Genomic DNA, 22,397 nt, shown 5'->3' on the forward strand with positions numbered 1-22,397 from the left:
ACAGTTCAAAATAACAAAAACAGACAGGACTAAAACTCATATTTAAGATTTGGTTTCAGTTACACAAATAAACCAAGACTGCAAAGCACATAAATTCTCTAACTTAGTAATGTCAAACTGTACTGTAGACTACACAGCCTTTTCATTTAACACATAGACAAACGCAACAGACAACTGCAGCAGGTTTCATTTTATGTATGCAGGGCAACAGATTTTTAATGGACATTCATTTGAGATTACGTATTACTCTCATTTCACATAATCCATCTGCCAAAATGAATTTCAGGAGATGTTCATGCAGCCAGAGGAAGCATTAAAACTTGTTGGAAATCTGTAGAAAGACTGTCCATGGAGGGGGAAAATGTCTTAATTTAGTACAAACTAATGATTAGGTTGGTCACATGCTTTTACCACTCCAAACCCCCACTGGTCCCATGTCCACTCAATTTAATAAATAATATACATGGCAGATAAAGGTTCCGTTCATATACAATCTAACATCAATTCCGAGGTCCTTACTTTTTAATTATTTTTAAACTAAAATCAATGTTTTTACTGAACATAAAATTGGGGATAGATTTCTGGAAAGGCCACAAAGGCCTGTGCCTTGGGTGGCTGCTACTCAAAGGGGTAGCTTGGCCTGAAAGAGGGGTAGCTGCATATGGAAAAAGAGACTATGAATGGCAAATGGAGACTGCAAATGGGGAACACCACATGGAAGAGATTGGCTGCATTTTAAACACAAAATAGAAGGACTGCTTCACATGAATGCAACACGTAGAAGAAGGGGCTCCGCATAACACTGCAGTCACAGGAAAGTTAGCTGGGGGGGTGAAGTATAAGCCCAGCCTTAAATATAATGTTTAATCGGTTAAGAACTCCTAATACTGTATTTCTACCTTTAAAGGGCAACTGAAGAGAGAGTGATATGAAGGCTGCCATGTTTATTTCCTGCTAAACAATACCAGTTGCCTGGCAGCCCTGTTGATCTATTTGGCCGCAGAAGTATCTGAACAACACCAGAAACAAGCATGCAGCTAATCTTGTCAGATCTGCCAATAATGTCAGAAACACCTGATCTGCTACATGCTTGTTTAGGGGCTATGGCTAAAAGGATTAGAGGCAAAGGATCAGCAGGACAGCCATGTGACTGGTATTGCTGAAAACGAAATAAATATGTCAGCCTCCATATACTTCTCACTTCAGTTGCCCTATAAGGTCAATATACACTATAAGGGGGTAAATGATCAATATCTGCAGGATATTGATTTTTCTCTGCCTTGTTTCATCACTATTTTCTTGAATTTAGACACAGTGGCTTTCCTAAGATACTATAAGATCAGGGGCACCCATGGGTACCAGGAATGAGCCAATGATGTACCAAAAAGTGGGTGTGATCATAAATCATGGGCGAAGCCAAATGTACATGAACCTACCAACTGCGTTATTCACCAGCAAACATTCAATGAAGCCCCATCTCCTTTAATAAAAAAATAAGCCCCTAGTTACCATTTTGTAGATCATAATTAAGCAGGCAATACCCCACACTTAGGCCGCATGTTACACCAAAACACAGTGTTCACCAGTTTATGCACCAAACACAAACCGCAGTCTGTCATTTAAAAACATCATTAGACAAATCAACAAAAGAAGGGTCTAGAAAACACTATCGCATTGCAAGTGGCCATACTTTTTACAGAAGCGCATGGCACCTGTGTTACTCACCATTGCAGAGCTGACCCCATTCAACCATACTGAATGGGACAGCTTTAAATTATGCTCATAATGAATTAAACAGTGTGTTGTTAAAAAATGTTCGATTTTCCCATTTAATCGACTACAACGATTGAATGAAAGTCAAAAGTTTTATGTTTTTTTAAATAAAAAAAAACAAACTATTCTTTTTTTTTCAATAAAAATCCAATCGTACATGTTGGAAAATCTTTATATTCAAAATTTTTTTTTTATAAAATTGTACCATGTATGGGCACCATTAGACAGTGCTGCCTATGCAGTTTTTATATCCCTGCATACTGCACGCTGGTACCTGTTGCTTAAAACTGCTCAGCAATGTGTCAGTGTAACCAGGCCCTTAGGCAGCATTTCCAACCCAAACACTATTAGGCAGAGTCCCCCTCCCCCCTAAAAAACAAAACAGAGAAAACAAAAACAAATTTCATCCCACAGCCATTTACCTATTCGAATGGAACATTTAATACTGACTTGCAGTAGATTTCTGAATGGATGCATGTATCTTAATGTTTACATTCTGAATACAAAATTGTAGAGCAGTGTAACCCTGTGTGTATATTAGGGTTTGGGAAGCTTTTTTATTTGTTGCATTCTTCTGAATAGAGGCTATCCTATTGTTATGTGAAGTATTTTGCTATTAAATTCAACGTGTCTGGTACACACTATTTACGAATGTTATTCATAAGCAAATTAATTGCATAGTCTAATGCAGCCTTTCTCAACCTTTTTACCCTGGAGGAACCCTGCAAATAACTTTTGGATCTCGAGGAACCTCTGCAAACAATTTTTTGATCTCGAGGAACCCCTGCATTTATTTTGCAGGAAGCATGGTCTTTAAAAGTATGTGTAGCTGTTTATTTCACTACTCCCTATTACACTGCCACTCATTATACTGTCTCCTGAGCCCCCAATTTAGTGCTTCTTGTTACACTACCACCTATTATAGTGTGCTCTAATATACTTCCCCCACGATGGGGGAAAATGCCAAGGAACCCCTGCAGAGTGCTCAAGGAACCCTGGGGTTCCAGGGAACCCTGGTTGAGAAAGCCTGGTCTAATGCAAATGTCTCAACAATGTAGAGTTCTCATAACCAGATGGCACCACTGAAGTTTGCTCATACCCAGGAAACAGCCCCATCTCTGGGCTCTGATTGTTCTTAACTGATATCTCTTCCAGCTGCTATTTAAAATGAAACATAGCTTTAAAAAAAAAGCTATGCGAAATATAAGTAAAACAAAAAGGGATTTGCAATCAATCAGCTTTATGACTTAATATTTCACACATTTTGGTTTTTTTTTGTAAGTCTCAGTGGTTCCCATTTGCCAGGTACTGTATAAAACTCATGTTTGCCAAATTCCCATGGATTTGTACTGTAGAGAGAGTTTTTTTTGCCATTTTCAGGTCACTTCCGGTCTTCTATCCACATATCCGAATCTGTCCGGATACTGAGGTTGGATATCCGATTCGGATTGGAAAATTTTACACTCTGATATCCGACCCGGATCGGATAACTGGGTATCCAGATTCTAAGATCAGTGAATAAGACAGTGGAGGTGTGTGTGTGTGTGTGTGTGTGTGTGTGTGTGTGTGTGTGTGTGTGTGTGTGTGTGTGTGTGTGTGTGTGTGTGTGTGTGTGTGTGTGTGTGTGTGCGCATGTCTGTGGTGAAGGCCTCACTGGCCTACCATCTAATGAAAATCCCATCCAATCCATACTCAATTCTACTGCTCGCCTTGTTCACGGTTTCTCTTAATCCTGAACTACAGGTTCTGTATGCCAAGCTCTTATGTGTCTGACAATCACGTGGAGGATCCAGCTCAAATGAACTCGAAGCTATAGATCTCTCCTCAATATGCATCATAACATTTCCTCACTAATTTCCAGAAGCCATCCCAATTACAATTACCACTGCTCTGCTTACAACCTTCTTCTGCTGTCCAATTAAATCACCTCTTCATATTCACTGTTCAGGCTTAACCTCCAAACTCAACTTAGCAATTTTCAAAGACACTTCTTTTTTGTGAATCTCCTTAACCGTAGATGAAACAGGTTTACATTCATAATTGGTTGGGCGGCAAATGATAAATAACGTAGGAAATCTTTTGGCACAAAACACTAGAGTTTCGACTAGTGTTTCGACTAGTGTTTGCCCATTGTAAAATCTTTTAAATCCCTGATGTATATTCTGACATTTATCACATGGAGACATTTTTACTGCTGGCAAGTGATGTAGCTGCTGCTTGCTGTTTTGGCAGTTGGAAACAGCTTTAAACAGCTATTTCCCACAATGCAGCAGGATTCACAGATAGGAAACTGCCAAGAGTACGTACTCAGAATTTCTTTGTGGGAGGGGTTTCACCACAATATCAGCCATACAGCGCCCCCTGATGGTCTGTTTGTGAAAAGGAATAGATTTCTCATGTAAAAGGGGGTATCAGCTACTGATTGGGCTAAAGTTAAATTCTTGGTCGGAGTTTCTCTTTATCATACACACACACACACACACACACACACACACACACACACACACACACACACACACACACACACACACACACACACACACACACACCTTTCCTGGTGCTCTTACCAGATGGCTTTGACTATTCAGTAACTAAGCACCACTGTCCAACTTAACCCCTCACTGCTGAAAACACTCAGATTACCACCATTGGCCAAGTTACAGCCAAGCATTGTTGCCTGAGTCTATGGCGCCGAAAAAGACAGAGGTGTCACTAGGGTTGGTGTCACCTGGTGCAGAAATTCATGGTGTCACCCCTCTCTGACCCTGTGAACCCTTAACCTCACCATGCTTAAAGGGAACCGAGCATAATTTTTTTAACTCTCAGGGCAGCTCAATAGCAAAGTACAAATGCACGCTGAAAATGTGGTTCATTATAAAAAAAAAAAAACAACTTTCATTTAACCTCATCTTTTTACATTTAGGAGTTAATATAGGCAGAATCCTTCTACTTCCTGCACTTCCTTCCACTGTCCGGCAAGCGGGTCGCAAGCATTGGAAGATGGAAGGCAGGTAAGGACTCACCTAATTAGACTTAATTGCCCACAAGTTTAGATCAAACAAAACCATTAAGCATTAGGGAGGGGGATGAGTGGTAAGACTGTGCTTCAAACAGATAACATTAGTCACACTTGATGAATTTCACACCAGTCCTGTTTAAGTTAGCCAATAAATTGTATCATCCTGACTCAAAACTGCTTGCTTTACCCCTTGATAATGGTAGTGATAAGGGAGCAGGAGGTTAACTTCTCAAAAATGGCAGCCCTTTCAGGTTTTTGAAACCAGGAGCTGCTTAGTTCCCTTTAACAAAATCAACAATTTTTTTTTTGTAGGAACATTGCTTGTTACTGACATTTGTTGAAAATGGGGTTGGGAAGGGGCTATACTGGACCAGTTTTGTATAGGGGGAGAGAGAAGATAGGGATTGTTATATTGCCTATAGTTTGCCATGCGGAGTGTGTGTGTTTGGGGATTTTTTTGGCCATGCTAGGCACTTGCAATCTGGGGTAGGGGGTTTAATGGGATACCTTCACTAAAGGGTGAATAGGGATTAATTGGGGGATGTTAACAAGATTATTACATGGCCCTGGTGGCCTCTGAACTCAAACTTATTAGCTCATCATGGAGCAGCCAGAAGGGAGAAGTGCAGGATGGAGAAGTAGATCAGGCACTAGCCTGTTCTATACTTACAGAGCCTTACCGCACCCCCCCTAAAATGGCTTTCACTTTCTGGGTCAATGGAGATTTGTATAGGAGAATTTTGCACTTACCCCTAATGTCTTACTGGCATGTTGGCTGTAAAGCGCAACTTTCAACCAAGAAAGTGATCATACTTTAATCCTAATGGGTTTTGTACAGACAAGAGGCACCTAAGGCAAAACAGATGTATTAAAAAAAAAAAAAGTTTATGATCTGTAAACCTAAACCCCTGTATACAACCTGAATATGCAGCTGGAATTGAAAAACAAAATGCTGATAACTTGCACTGACAGCAAGACTGATAAGGCGCTAGGTGGTGTAATGCTGGGAATACACAATGAGATTTTTCAGCAGATTTTCTTTCTGATCGATTTTCATTCACTTCTATGAGAAATTGATCAGAAAAATGATTGAACATCAGGTCGGACATGTCATAAATTATCTATCAAACCATCTATCTGCCAAAAAAAATCTGATGGTGTATTCCCAGCATAAGGCTGAATATAGTATAGATGGATAGATCTATCAGGCAGTCACCTACTTACAAGTAGGTTCTGTTCCAGGAAATAGATTGTAAAGCTGGCCATACACTGGCCCGATTTGCCGCCGATTCAACAGCAGATTCGATCACTGGGATCGAATCTGCTGCCAATCGTTCGCGCTAAACGAACCTGCCGATCCGATTTCCTCCCGAAATCGGATCGGTCCGTCGATCGCGCCGTGCGGGTTACTTCCGTCGATCGCCCGCGGGTAGGGAGTGCGTCGCTAGCGGCGGCTGATCCGATACAGTTATACATTACCTGACGCTGGCTCCCGGGCATCTTCTCCGCGTCTTCTCCACATCTTCTCCGCGCTGCACCGCTCTTGCTTCCATCCCAGCGTACATTAACTTCCTGTGTCACTCCAGTGACCAGGAAGTTCAAATAGAGGGCGCTCTATTTTAACTTCCTGGTCATGGAGTGATACAGTGTACGCTGGGATGCGGTGCGGGGTGCAGCACGGAGAAGAGGACCCGGAGCCAGCTTCAGGTAATGTATGAGGGGAGGGGGGGGGGGGGCAGGCGGCAGCGGCGGCTCCACAAATTGTGATCGGTTTCAGGCTGAAATCGATTCACAATCTGTTTGCAGTAAAGGCAGCCATACAATCCCTCTCTGATCAGATTCGATCAGATAGGGATCTGTCAGCTGGTCGATCTAATGGCAAATCGACCAGTGTATGGCTACCTTAAGTTGAATTTGTTTGTAAGTTGAGTCCTGTGTTAAAAATTATGAAACATGGATAAATTATGTACTGCCTGACAACTCTGCATTTGGACATATAGTATAAACCAGCTAATCCCAAGACACAAGACAGTAACACACAGGAGAGTCCAATTCTAAAAGCCTTGAGAGACTTTGGGATAAACAGTATTTGTTGATTGTTTTCAATGAACTTTGTATCTTCAATTAATTATAACAGTTCATAGAATACAGTAACATGTAACAGTAAAAACAGTACAGTATATTTTGTACATGGAGATAACTTTGTACTATACTTATGTTGTAACTCAAATCATTAGTAAGTAGAGAACTGGTTATCTATCTCTGCCCCATTACCTGTGCTCACGGTGAGGTACAAATCCAGAGTCAGAAACTTAGTAAATCTCCGGACTTTATTATTCAAAGGTTATCGGCACAGTGTCTCACTTTGTGTAAGGGCCTCTGAGGAAGCGGACATCTTCTCTAAAGTGGCTGACAGGCTGTTGCCTAAAACCCCCCACTGCTGTCTTAATCTGTCCATTCATATGCCGATTACATTTGAATAATAAAGCCAGAAGATTTACCGATTGCTCGCTCTCCTCCCGTTCATTAGATAGTTGTGTTTACTGGCATCCCCCCATAATTGTCTTTAGACTATGATGGACACATAAGTACGGTAGGAATTATGCTGGGGATACACGGTACGTTTCTGTACCGTGTATCAAGCCACTGATGCTCCCAGCTGATAATTTCCGACAGGTCCAATGACCCGCCGTATCGATTCCCGCTCGATCCCCGTGGGCAGACAATGGCGGGGAGTCGAGCGGAAGATAATGATGCGCCCGCGGGGACGCGCGGGAATCGATCTGGACGGCGGCGGGGATGCGCGGCAGGAGTCGATCCGGCGGGTAATCGACCAGCCGGGTCGACCCGTGTATGCCCAGCATTAGACTGTAATGCTGGGAATACACTAGGCGTTTTTTTCTGCAGATAGATGGTTCGATAGATAATTACCAATCTTACTTTTGTTTTACCGCTCGATTTCTCATAGAAGTGAATGGAAATGGATAATAATAGATTAGAGAATCGAGCAGAAAATTGAGCCAGAAAACAAATCGAAAATCGATCAAATGGAAAATGGACTGAAAAAATGCATTGTGCATTCCCAGGATAATACCCTCTGAGGGATAGTTAGTGACCAAGACTATAAGCTCTATAATGCACTGATGAATATGTCAGTGCTAAATAACTACAAAATAAAATAATAATACAAAAAAAAAATCAATTGAAAAAGGCCATTCTTTAAAGTGGACCTAAATTCTTGCCTAGGACACTAAGAAAACACAGAAAAATCCACCCTATGCGTTTAGAGAGAAGAGCATGTCTAATCCCCCCTCATCTGCAAGTAACCACAAGTGTAGTTTGAGCTCTCAGGTGTGTCAGCTAAGAAATTCAGCAGTCTCAGCAGACACAGTATGTAAACGCAGGAGGTTAAACCTTTCACTGCTTCCATGACAGCAGGAAGTAGACACACTGCAGATGTATTGCAGGAGTTCTGTAAGATGTAACAAATGTTTTTATTTAAAGTTTATTATGCTGTTGCTTATCTTTTAGAGCAGAGAGGAAGCTTTGAGTGCATGGGGGGCTATGGAAAGGGGTGTACTAATGCAACATTCACAAGTTACTGCATTAGGCAGCCCAATACTAGTGGCGGCAGCGATGTGATCCATTTTAGACTAGATCTTTGCTGAGATTTGACCTAATGTTGAGTGGTGCAAGTTGCTAAGCACTTACAACACCGAGTAGAAATCAGAAGTTAACCTCATCTAATAATGCCTGCCTAGTTTTAGAACTTATGTATAAGGGAATGTGTGTATAAGGGAATGTGTTTTCAGCTGGCAGAGTGGAAATTCCATAGAACAACAATTACAGCCACAAGAGAAAGGAGCTTCATGAGTAAACCAGTCACACTGTAAAAGAAGAACCAGTTTATATGTGGTTGCAAAGAGACAAACATACATTTATAGGCATTTAAATACGGATTGATTTTAAAAAAATATATATATAATGCTAAAATTACTTTAGAATTCTGGTGATATATACTGTAGTAGAAACCCCTCAAGCCAATAGTATTTAATGTAATACTAGGTGGTTGTTTTCATAACATGTAATGGAAATCCTACATAAACATTATACATTGACTGTGGCTGGACAGAGCTTACTAAGTGTTCTCACTGATTCGGAAGTTCATTCTCTGGCTAGCCAAAAATTCTGCATTCCTCCACATGTACTTCTGGGTTAAAATTCAATAAACAGACCAGGTCAGGCCATGAAGGTCAACCAAAAACATAGGGGAGAGGGTGTGTTTTCTTTACTCATTCCTTTCTTAATCAAATCTTAATGGTCACATTAAAATGCCTGTGAACGCACTGGGGGACACAGAAGGGCTGCATATTTTTTTCCCCCTACCACAAATCAATCACGTAACAACTTACATAAGAAGTACACTGCAGGACGTCAGATTTCTTAACCTTACATAGTTTTCAGATGACATGAAATATTCAGTTGCCAATACATATGAGCATTTCAGCCAGAACACCAGATCTTATGCCTTTAGCTTCAGGCAGGTCCCGTTCGATGGAATCGGAAGACAGTTACAAGAACCCATCCTGCAAACATTGGAACAGGATTGAAATGGCAATGGCATTGTCCACTGCCCTCTTCTCTAGCCCCTCTTCTCCTAGTAACATGAAAATGAATTTCCTGAGACCCAAGACATAAGATAATGGTCCCCAGATCTGGAGGTAAAATAATGGGGTCATATTTCTAGAAGACATTCCTGACTGCTGGAGAGATCCTCAAGCTGAATGATTCCAGGGAAAAGACTAGTGGATGGGATGGATTTTCTTTCTTAGCTAGGGCTAGGTACACACATGGGATAAAAGTCTTTGGAAAATGAAAGATCAAAGACCAATTTTACCACCTCCATCAAGTATGAGCGCAAACCTACACAGTCTATTCTCAAGCTGAGTACACCCATCAGATAAAAATCATTGCAAACTGAGGAATTAATCTGTCGCATAGGTTTGTCAGGGAGGTTTGAAAGACTGATATTTATAAAGGTGATGTATACATCCAAAAGAGTTCCTGCAAAATGCTTTCATAGTCCATGATATCTGGAGATCTCATACTCACCTTTTTTAACGGACAGTCATCTGCAGATCAGATCCACCAGGATAAATCTGAAAGATTGAGAGATCAATATCTTTCATCTGTATTTTTTGAGGTTTTTTGTGAAAAACCTTATCTGCAGATTTATCTTGGATCTTTGACTCTTTAAAGATTTATCTCCTGTGTACCCAGATTTAGTATTCAAAATCTGTTGGCCCTCATACTAGCTGGTGCTGGTAAAATTGGTATTTGATCTTTCATCTTCCAAAGACTTTTATCTCATGTGTGTACTAAAGGTGCCCATAAACCTAGTGATGTATAGGCAGATTCGACCAAGAGACAAATGTCTCTCATCGAATCTGATAAGGGAGAGATCTGCCAGCTGCCCATACACCACAGGCCGATTCCCAATGAATTACAGCATGGAATCGATCCGGAATCGTCCCTGTGCGGCGCCTCACCGCTGTGCCACCCAATGTAATGTCCCCCCCTGATGCAAAAGTGTATACATTACCTCTCCGCGTCCTCCGCAGGCTTCCTCTTCCGCATACATGTGCGCCCGTGTGGTTTCACCCTAACCAGGAAACCACATGGGGCATGCGTATAAGCGGAAGAGGAATCCCGGAAGCCTGCTGGGGACAAGCGAAGGCCACTTACAGGTAATATATGCTTTACACGGGGGGGATTACATTACACAACGGCGGATGGTTTCGTTGATCGCTGGGAAATTGCACGTCGTTCCGGCCGCACACCCAAACAACCAACTTTTTCCAGACATTTCGCAGCATTTGCATGGGAGTCATCAGGGAATTTAGCCATTCGATCAGGTGCAACGCTAAGCAGTGTTCATGTGGCCGCGTGACTATACTCACTGCGCCATATCACGGAAATGACCACTCGGTGCGCAAAAAAAAATAAAAATCGACGGCAGTTTGGTAAATCTCAATGTGGGTACATAGCTTTATAATCACTGTAAGACTTTTCTAGCTGTCTGTGTCCTGTCAAGTACATAGTTACATAGTAAAAAAAAACATTTGTCCAAGTCCAAACAGAAAAAAAAAACACCACCCTGAACTTGCAAATATCCCAGTTGTTCCAGGGGAAGGCAAAAAACCTTACAAGGCCTGGGCCAATTAGCCTTAAAAGGGAAAAATTCCTTCTGGACTCCAGATGACATTCAGATAAATCCCTGGATCATTTCTTCCGGGAATTACTTTTTCTTCCAACCATCAGCTCTCTGTTGGAGGGGTCTGACCGCTCCGCTAATGTTTATTTTTTTATTACTAATATTTATGTTTTTTTGAATAAAAAAAGTGAATTTTATTTATTTTCCCTCCCTCCCCTGGCCAGCCAATCTCTGCGATCGGCTGTGATGGGCTTCAGCCTATCACTGCCGATCGCTTCTGTGTCCCCCAGGGGGACAGCCGTGTCACACAGCTGTCCCCAGTACAGCGCTGCCTTAGATCGCAGCGCTGTACAGGTATATTAAGAGTCTACGATCGCCACTGGGAGACTGAAGGCGGAGTGGAGCTCCGCCTTCCAAGCGCAGATGCATGTGCATCAGCACGCGCGTTCTCCTGCTAGCCCCATAGAAGTCCGATCACGCCAATCGCCGTGGAGTGGTCCTGGGGCTGCCGCCGCGTTCACGTCAATTGCCGTGGAGCAGTCAGCAAGAAGTTAAATGCAGACATAAAGTTTGTCATAACTACTTCCTGAGGTAAGATGTTCCAGATTTTAACCACTCTCAATGTGAAGGACCCTTTTCTAAATAAATGCCAAAAACGGTTTTGCTTTACCTGCAAATCATGTCCCGTTGTCCGTCGTACAACACTAGGGACAAAAAACTCACCTGCCAAGCTTTTGTATTGCCCTCTGATGTACTTATACATGTTAATCAGGTCACCTCTCAGTCGCCTCTTTTCCAAGCTAAATAAGCCCAGTTTGTCCAACCTTTCTTGGTAAGTGGAATCTTCCATCCCTCTGATAAATGTTGTTGCCTGTCTTTGTACCCATTCCAGAAGGTCAATGCCCTTTCTATAGTGTGGTGCCCAAAACTGTACTCCAGATGTGGCCTCACAAGTGATTTATACAGAGGGAGTAGCATACTAGCATCTCGAGATATTATTTCCCTTTTTATGCATCCCAGAATTTTATTTGCTTTAGCTACCGCTGCTTGGCATTGTATACGATTACCTAACTTATCGTCAACCAGTATTTCTAAGTCCTTCTCCAAGTCTGATGTTCCCAGCTGTATGCCATTTTATATGATGATCTACCATTGGTACGTCCAAGGTGCATGACTTTACATCTATCAACATTATGCCTGCCCATATTGCCATTTTGTCAAGGTCCTGTTGTAATAGTTCACGATCAGTCTTAGAGTTGACAATTCTGCATAATTTTGTATCATCAGCAAAGACGGCTACATTACTCTGTATTCCATTTACGTACAGTCAAGTTAATTGCCAGTCACCTAGGCTATCTCATTAGAAGCACAGACAGCAGCAAAAACATGTCAGATCTAAATTTTAAGAAAACCAGAGCTAAGGGAACCTAAAGATTTCATACTCACCCGGAGCTTACTCCAGCTCCATAAGCATGTGCGAGTCCATCACCATCCTCCTATGGTTTGCCGTTCAGCCACGATCAGCCACGATAATTGGCTCAGTCACGTCAGTCTGGGCTACTGCGCAGTAGCCCAGACTGATCCCGACAGCCTAATACCGCGGATGATTGCTGCTGAACGGCAGACCGCGGTAGGATGGCAAGGGACTCGCACATGCTTATGGAGCTGGAGGAAGCTCAGAGTGAGTATAAAATCTTTAGGGTCCCTCAGCTCTGGTACACTTCAAATTGCTACACTGCATGTCTCATTTGGAAAGATTTAAAGGTAACTCCAAGCATCTAGCCTGGAAATGATGGCAATCTCCTTACCAGAACAGGAATTAAAAAATGAATGTAAATGCCCCCATTACTCCGTCCAAATATATTAATTCCAGAATTTAATAATTCTTCTGAACATGATCATAACTGTCGAAGCTGGACTGCAGCAAAACAGTAAATAATGAAATTATTGTCCTCTTCTACCATCTGTGACTGTTCATCATTCAAGGTATCCAGCAGAGTACAGAGGGGTGAGATGTAGGAGGCCTGAGTAGCTATCCAATAGCCGGTTGAATGTAAGGGACATTTGACCTGAACAACAAGGAGAGATTGGAGCAAAGCGCGTTCCTGGGACAAATTGGAGAGACTTTTGCCTTATTTCCATCCTGGGCTGTCTGACATCCTCTGAATGTAACAGGAACAGTCCTAAGGCAAAACCATCTATCCACCTCATTATATGCAGGTCCCCATCTCTGCATTTGTTTCTTTGTTTTTTGTTATAGTTTATTGATGGTTTAATCACAACCATAGAAAAGATGAGAAACTTTTTTTTAATAAAAATTTAATCATAGGATAAAAGTCATTAACTCAACTTTATAAAGCTTTAAAGAGACTCTGTAACAAATTTTTCAGCCTTAGTTCTTCTATCCTATAAGTTCCTATGCCTGTTCTAATGTGCTCTGGCTTACTGCAGCCTTTCCTAATTGCACTGTCTCTGTAATAAATCTTATCTTCTTTCCTCTGTCGTGTCTGTCGGGCTAAAGGCCCATACACACATCGGACTTTTGCGAACGACGGGTCGTTTGAACGTCCCGTCGTTCAGTCATCCGCACCCAAAATCATTTTTACCATAATTATGTATAAATGATTTAGTCAGTGTTTGCTCATTGTAAAATCTTTTCTCTCCCAGATTCACATTCTGACATGTATTACATGGTGACATTGTTACTGTGGGCATGTTATGTAGCTGTTTCTAGCTGTTCTGGCTGTTAGACAGCTCTAAACAGCCATTTCCTGTCTGTGAACATTGTTACATTGTGGCAGTTTGCCAGGAGTACCGCGGTATTCAGAGCCTCTAGTGGGAGTGGTTTCAGCACAAAATCAGTCACACAGCGCCCCCTGATGGTCTGTTTGTGAAAATCATTCTATTTCTCATGTAAAAGGGGGTATCAGCTACTGATTGGGATAAAGTTCAATTCTTGGTTGGAGTTTCTCTTTAAGGCTTGAATGTGTGGAATGTGTAGGGCTGCTTGTGATTGGATAGGAGAGATACACACCCTCTGCAGGCCCCCTGCACACACTGTATGACTCACACACTCTGTTTATGTGAGCCTATCACAAGCTGGTTAGTTTGTTTGTAAACACTGCCTAAAACTGTTAATTACAAGCCAAGATTGCAGCAGAGAGTGGCAGAAACAGCACAGAGGGGCACAGGAGAAAATAAGGAATAGAATGGTATGCTTTTTAGTGTAAGAATATTAGAGCACAGATTCTCTTTTTAATTAAATAATACTCCGAACATTTGTATAGGGCTTTTCTCCTCTCGGACTCAAAAGCGCTCAAGAGCTGCAGCCACTGGGACGCCTAGCGAGGTCACCCAGCAGTGTTAGGAAGTCTTGCCTTAAACTCTTTACTGAATAGGTACTGACCCTAGCCAGGATTCGAACCCTGGTGCCCTTAACTAGTACACTATCCAGCCACTAATTATGGAAATTGTTATGCCTGTAGCGATGCCCAACATACTGATTTTTAGTATTACTGGAAGTGGAAAGGTTTCCTGGGTACATTTTCGACTTCCTGTAAAATTTGATAGTATTGCCTCTACTTATATAATTGGAAACCCCTTTAAACCCACCATCCCGAACTTCAAAAGTTGCCAGATAGTCATTTCAGTCTTTGATGTAAATATATTCAATTCAAATGATGAATAAAATGCATTAAGCTTACATTGCTCTGCTTCATACTGTATAATACAGGACATTCTAAATAAGTGATAAGAAAACCATTCTCACAATCCTGCAGCGTTTTTATATAATTTCCCAGGAAATTAAAAATGTTGCTTCCTGCAATCTAGTGCGGACATGCATAATAACTGTTAGCAGCTGGTAAATGGGTAACACTTGATGCGGCAGTTTATCTCATGAAAAGAACAGATAGCATGGATAGCATTAGGAATACATTTCTAATTGATAAACACCCAAGGGACAACAGATCTGCTTATGGCCATTAGATAGACCAATGACAGCAGCTTGGGAAACTCTGGGCTGAAGATGCTAAGGCTACTCTGAGTTTGAGATCCAAGATCAGGGCCGGTCCTGGACTTTCTGCTGCCTGAGGCAAAGATCGTAAAGTGCCCCCCCCCCAATATTTCTACATAACATTACATCCCCCACACAACCGACCATGTCCGTGAAGGAAAGCCTGAGTGACGCAGCAAAGTGAGTGACTGACTCACCGGGGATTGGGTCTCCCTCCAGGTCTGGCGGCGGCGAAGGGCGGGCATCCGCATCCAGCATGCATCCTGCACTGGCAGGGGACAGACGGCTGCGGTCTGCGGCGGGCATGCTCCAACTCGGATCTGAGGGATCTCGCGCTGGGCCAGTGAGCGGCGGTCGGCGGCAGCCAACCAGCCTCATCATCATCATCGTCACGGTCACGTCGGCAGCGTTCGCTGCTCAGTGACTGACCGTGACAATCAGCCGCAGCCAGGGCAGCAGAGTGGGCGGCAGCCGCCGCCATCAAATCAGCAGGCCCTGCTGGTCTCCTCTCTGCAATGTAGCCGCTGATACATTACACACGCTGCGTCCTGTTTACACAGGAAGCAGCCACGTGTGTATCAGCGGCTAGGCAGAGAGGAGACCAGCAGGGCGGGAGCGGCGATCGGATCCAGGGATGTGAGTTACAGCTGTGTACAGCAGCGCTTCCCTGCGCGCTAACTCTGCTGCCTGCAGTACGAGGGGGGAGCATGGAGGGCGGCCCGGGGAGAGGGAGGGAGAGGGAGGGCTGCCTTCACCGCGGCTCTGGCTCCCCCGCTATCACAGCCACTTCATCTGGTGCCGCCCCTCCACTTCCTGCCGCCTGAGGAACCCGCCTCACCCCGCCTCATGGGCGGGCCGGCCCTGTCCAAGATCATAATCTTTTCTTAGAACCCACTTCCCCACCTTCCCCTGGGTTTTTGGTAACAACTTTCAGTAATGCACAGTGTGTAAGTTGCAGAAAGACATCAGAAGTCCATAGATTGCATTGTCCGATTTTCCCACTGCGATCAAATGCGGTAATGCAATTCATGGTTACATGCATTTTTTAGCACAATGCAGTGCAATCCCATTCATTATTCACAAATGTGATCTGCACAACAATGGAGAGCAACACAAATGCTGTATGTTGCTATATATGATGCACACCCACCTGCAATGCAAGCGTGCTGTGTTTTTGTCGGTGGGAAAACAAAAAACAAAAAAATTGCAAGTGTGAGTGAGACCTAAGGCCCTTTCCCCACTTGGATGGGGTCTTAAAGTTCCACTCACACTTGGAATTTTATTTCCCCCCCCCCCCCCCCCGCAGGTTTTTCCACCAGTAGAAAAACATGAGAACAGGACAGCCCATGTTAAGGAAACTCACTTCAGGTTTGATGCTTATACAAATCGAGAGATGGCCCTGGATAGAAAAAAGCTACCCCATTCCTCTGTCCCAGCATTTTCCTTTGATGTAGCTATTCCACCAAATAGCTTTTCATAAGTTTTCATACATGTAGCCTTCGAAACTACTTACATCCCTGAGTAGTTCCAAGGACATGTGAATCCGTACTGCGCATGTGCGAGTCTTGACTTGTGAATGTGCAGTACAGTCGCACTTTTTCTCAAAACAACTTAAAGATGTGAGTACCGGTTATGAAAATTACCCAAGTACTGTACTTATGATGAGTTATTCAACCAAGCAGATTGAATGGCTACATAGTGGGATGGGGCTTTAAAAACAGTGCGGGCGGAGAAACAATAAGGCTCTATGGTATCCAGAGTGAGGTTGCAATCTCAATGACGACCGTTTTGCAGAAGCACCAAGACCCAGGGATCCCATATTAAAAGAGGGTAAGGCTAGGTTCACAGTAGTCAGTTGCATAATGCATGCCTTATAATCCAATGTGAGTGTGAACTGCAAGGGAGACGGGACATAGACTTTATTATAAAGTTTGCATGCAGCAAGTTATAATAACACTATTTTCTTTGTTCCATTAAAGTACCCCTGAACTGGGAGGGATATGGAGACTGACATACAGTATGTATTTCCTTATAAACAAAGCAGATTGTCTGGCTGCCCTGCTAAGCCTCTGTCTTTAATACCGCTAGTCATAGACCCTGAAAATGCATGCAGATCAGGTGCTCTGACTGGAGTCAGACTGGATTAGATACATGCGTGTCAGGTGTGTGATTCAGACACTACTGCAGCCAAAGAGATCAGCAGGACTGCCAGGCAACTGGTACTGTTTAAAAGGAAGTAAATTTGGCAGCCACCACATCCCTCTACTTTAAAGTAAACCTAAAGTGACATGATGAGAAACACACACATATATACACACACTTGATACTAGCCCTACTAAGAAATTATGTGAAGTTCCTTTCTGTTTTCCAGTACAAAAAAAGTTAAAAAGGTGAGCTGAGCATGTCGACAGCTTGTCAAAGTCAGTCCAGTTTTCCGAAGAGCTTAACACACTTAACGCGAACCTGAACTCAGAACTTTCTCTCTGCTCTAAAAGATAAGCAACATCATAATAACCTTTAAAGAAAAACATTTCCTTGTTACATCTTATAGAGCTCCTACTGAGATTCTGCAGTGGTTACATACTGGTATCCTAGTGGCACAGAAAGGGTTAACCTCCTGTATTTAAATATTAGTTCAGAACTCAGCAGAGAGTACCTCAAATTATACTGGTATATTACTTGCTGAGAAGGGAGAATTAGTCAGGCTGTTCTCTATAAACACACATAGGGTGGGATACAGGGTTGCTTTCTCGGTGCTTCCTGGTCTCCTGTGCGAGAGTTCAGGTCCAAGAAACAGTGAGGCCCCTTAAGGCCCGGTTCACATTAGCGGTCGCCGTCCGGAATCGCCGTGCCGGAGCCGGACCGCATGCGGAACGGACGAAACGGACGCACGGCATAGCAATGCAAGTCTATGCGTCCGTTCACATGCGTCCGTTTCGTCCGGACTGGAGCCGGACCGGATCCGGACTCCGGCATAAGATCCAACATGCGCTATTTTTTGGTCCGGCTCCTCCGGCAGACGTATCCGGAGCGGAGCCTGACTGTTGCATCCGGCCAATACAAACCAATGAGAAACGGAGAGCGCACAACACACTGGCTATAAAAACCGGACGTTCTACCCCACTTCCTATGCTTTTTCTATGGTATAGTGGCCATTTTGGATGGGGACCACATGGGCCCAGCGTTCACAGAGTGGAGCAGCAGCGATTTCATGCTGGAGCTCTTTGGCAGCAGCATGTCTGATGATCTGTCTGATAACGAGGAGGTGAGGCCCTACACAGCAGAAGACCTAATCCTACAGGTGCAGCAGATACCAGCCCTGTGGGACAAGGGGGATGCGGACCACAGCAACGTCAAAAAATGCAGAGGCCTGTGGAAAAAAATTGCCAAGCTGTACGTGGAGGGCTTTGAAAGCATGAGCTGCAAACAGCAAGCCACAGAGGGTATGTTGACTAGAAGTGTTTGGGGGGGCTTGTGGTTTTGTTTGCTTGTGATGTATTCCACTTTTGCTATTGATTTGTGTCACGCACGTGTTGCCCATCCACCCGTGGCCCAAACACCTGTTCCCCACCCACCTGTACCCCACCTGTGATGTATCCAAGCCACCTGTACCCCACCTGTGATGTATCCCACCCACCTGTGATGTACCCCACCTGTGATGTATCCCACCCACCTGTGATGTATCCCCACCCACCTGTACCCCACCTGTGATGTATCCCACCCACCTGTGATGTACCCCACCTGTGATGTATCCCACCCACCTGTGATGTATCCCACCCACCTGTACCCCACCTGTGATGTATCCCACCCACCTGTACCCCACCTGTGATGTATCCCACCCACCTGTGATGTATCCCACCCACCTGTACCCCACCTGTGATGTATCCCACCCACCTGTGATGTATCCCACCCACCTGTGATGTATCCCACCCACCTGTGATGTATCCCACCCACCTGTACCCCACCTGTGATGTATCCCACCCACCTGTACCCCACCTGTGATGTATCCCACCCACCTGTGATGTACCCCACCTGTGCACATAAAACATACACAATGACCAATTATTAAAACAACAATTTATTTTAAAAAATTAACACATTTTAAATCACTTAAAGAGAACCCGAGGTGGCTTTGAATAACGTTAGTGGGGCACAGAGGCTGGTTGGGCACACTAACACCAGCCTCTGTTGCCCCATCGTGTGTGTCAAAGACCCCCCTGCTCGCCGCTATCCTCCCCGCAGTGCTGGCGACACGCAGCGCGTCGCCAGCACAATGTTTACCCTAGCGCTGTCTGTCAGCGCCGCTCCCCCGCCTCCTCCGCATCGCCGCTACCCGCCCTCGTCCCTTCCCTCCAATCAGCGTGAGGGAAGGGACGAGGTCGGGTAGCGGCGATGCGGAGGAGGCGGCGGAGCGGCGCTGACAGACAGCGCTAGGGTAAACATTGTGCTGGCGACACGCTGCGTGTCGCCAGCATTGCGGGGGTATAGCGGCGAGCAGGGGGGTCTTTGACACACACGATGGGGCAACAGAGGCTGGTGTTAGTGTGCCCAACCAGCCTCTGTGCCCCACTAACGTTATACAAAGCCACCTCGGGTTCTCTTTAAAAACTTTAAACTACAAAATATACACATTTCAACAAAACATATTAAAAACCAAACATTCACCCTCGTCCTGGTGGTGTGTTAAAATAAAGTCTTAGTCGGTCCCTGTTCCGCAGTGACACTACCCTTGGCCTGGTTGCATACCTCCTCAGGGGCATTAGTGGCAGCACATTCGGGGGTTCCGGAGTCTCTCTTTCCTCCTGCCGCACAAAGTTGTGGAGGATGCATGCTGCCTTCACCACGACAACTGCGTTGGCCGGTTTCAGCAGCATGGGCGTGTGGAACACCCTCCACTTTGACACCAGGATCCCAAATGTGCACTCCACCATTCTCCTTGCACGGCTCAACCGAGCATTGAAGTGTAGCTGGCTGGCATCAAGTCCCCTGTCTGGGTACGGCCGCATTACATGGTCGGACAGGGCGAAGGCCTCGTCCCCCACAAACACATAGGGGTAGGCCGGTGCCCTTGTCCCAGGCCAGGGTCTGTCATGGGGGAGACGCAGTCTGCCTTCCTCCATCAGCCGGCAAAGGGTCGTACGCTGGAAGATTCCAGAGTCATTGGAACTACCATACGACCCCACATCCACGTACACAAACTTGTAGTCCACATCTGCCACTGCCATTAGAACAATGCTAAAGTATTTTTTATAGTTGAAATAATGGCTGCCACTCCCCACGGGTTTCTGAATCTGGATGCGTTTCCCATCCAGTGCGCCAACACAATTAGGAAACTTGCACTCGGTCCAGAAGCCCTGGGCGATCTCCTCCCATTTCTTGGTGTCTGGCACTGGCATGTATCTGGCCCTCAGTCGCGTCCAAATGATCCTCAAAGTCCTCACGACGATGCCTGCCACCGTGCTCTTCCCAATACGAAATGTCACATGTAGCGATGTATATGTTTGTCCAGTTGCCATGTACCTTACAAGAGAAATAATCAAAATCAATTTTTCATGTCGTTACAGGAGAAAGGTTCAAGACAAGGTGGCGCAATATCCGGGATGCCTACGTAAAATTTCTACGCAGGAAAGCAATTGCCGAAAGAAGTGGCAGTGGCGGCGGAAAGCGCACAAAGGAATACCAATTCGCCAAGCAATTAACTTTCATAAATGCAAGCAAGGAACCTAGACAGTAAGTACCACTACTGTGGGCAGGAACTGAGAACTCATTGTACCAGACAACTACCATGACTTCGGCCATGTATTGCTAAAACTTGCCTCAATTCCCATGGCTTTAGCAAACTTTTCTCAAATGCTTTATCAAACGTTTGCTACAAACGGTTGATAAAGTGTTTGATAAGTGTTTGCTAGCTCTGTGAATTGACGCCACATGCTGTTTGGCAAACCAATAAATATTGTTTTTATCTACAGGACTGAAGACAATTTGGAGCAAGAGGAACCGACCGAGGAGGCACGCTTCAGCAGTGAGGAAAGCTTGGTGGATGATGAGGTCACCGATGTGACATATTGCCCCGAGGAGAGGAGTAGGAGGAGGGAGTCCTTCCCTGTCGAATCTCTCGACATTGAGGTTGACTTGGGCGAAGAAAGCTGTGATTTGGAAGTTGCAGGACCGAGTGTGGCAGAAGCTGCACCTCCACAATCGACCGGTATGGAAGCTCTAGGGGACCAAGAGCAAAGAGAGGAGCACAGAGAGACTGCAGCACAACCAGCGCGCAGGGCAACCCCTACGCAAGCCAGAGGACGGGAAGATGCTACCACCCCACCACTGAGGCGTCGAGGTGCCCTCCCCCCAACAAGAAGAGAGACAGAGTCCGAGATGTCCGGGGCTGTCTCCGGACTTCTCGGGATTCTGCAGAGCCACCAAACTCTCATAACCCGGCAGTTGCAAGATGGGGACAGGGGCCATATCATGGAGCAGTACAAGGCCCACATCAGTTCACTGCAATGTGAGCTCGAAGCTGTACATGGGCACTACAGGGACAAGCTTAAAATGATGCATGAGATGCACAGAGGAGAAATCGACCAACTGCGTGCGCAGCATCATCTGTCGGTGGGCCAGCTGCAGCAAATGCATCAACAAAGTAAGGAACTGCTGAAATTGCAGGCACACCCGTGTTTTCACACTGTGATGTCTCTACTACCGTATTTGGAAAAGGTGCCTTCCCAAAACATGATGGCGTGCCATTCAACTTTGCTGGAGGCGATCAAACAACACATGGACATGCCATTGCTCCAACCACCAATTTTTAGACCCCCACAACCTACAGTGGTGCCCCCCTGGCAATCTTCATCACAGATGTACACTGGCTACAGAGGCAGTCAATACGGACCGCCGCTGTCAGGGTCCAGCTCATCCACGACCAGCACCCAAGAAAGTCCGGATTTCCAGGCAGCAACTCCCACCTTCTCTAGTAGTGGTGTCGATACAATTTGAAAAAAACAGTCATATTGTTCCTGGACATACTCCTCTGAATCCCTCCGAACCTCGGAGGAAGGATACCATCCCAGGGCTTTTTAGCCCAACCTTTTCCCTGCCCCATCTCCTTCAACCAAGGTTCAGAGGTGTTCAGATGACCATGTCAGGGTACTTTTGTTTTTGCTGGACTTGAACTTTAGGGCCTGGTGTCCCCGAAAGACACTACCTGGGTCACAACCTTGTGCCTGTTGCACTGCACCTGTAGTCCTGCACCTGTGCCTTTGGTTCCTCTTGCTCCTTACTTTGTTGTTGTTCCTAACCACTTGCACAAGACCCTTGGAACCATGGATGAAGGACACCTTGACTGGTCGGTGAGAGGTCTAGCCTTTTCACTGACCTGT

The 22,397-nt window shown here is 44.8% G+C and overlaps 1 protein-coding gene across 1 annotated transcript in view; it reads right to left on the reverse strand.

Moving 5' to 3' along the window:
- Positions 1 to 22,397, reverse strand: part of PLEKHG1 (pleckstrin homology and RhoGEF domain containing G1) — a 192,366-nt gene that overhangs the window by 75,026 nt on the left and 94,943 nt on the right. The gene's annotated exons all lie outside the window — the stretch shown is intronic.

This window comes from Hyperolius riggenbachi, chromosome 4, assembly GCF_040937935.1.
Source record: "Hyperolius riggenbachi isolate aHypRig1 chromosome 4, aHypRig1.pri, whole genome shotgun sequence".
In the NCBI taxonomy this organism is placed as follows: Eukaryota; Metazoa; Chordata; class Amphibia; order Anura; family Hyperoliidae; genus Hyperolius; species Hyperolius riggenbachi.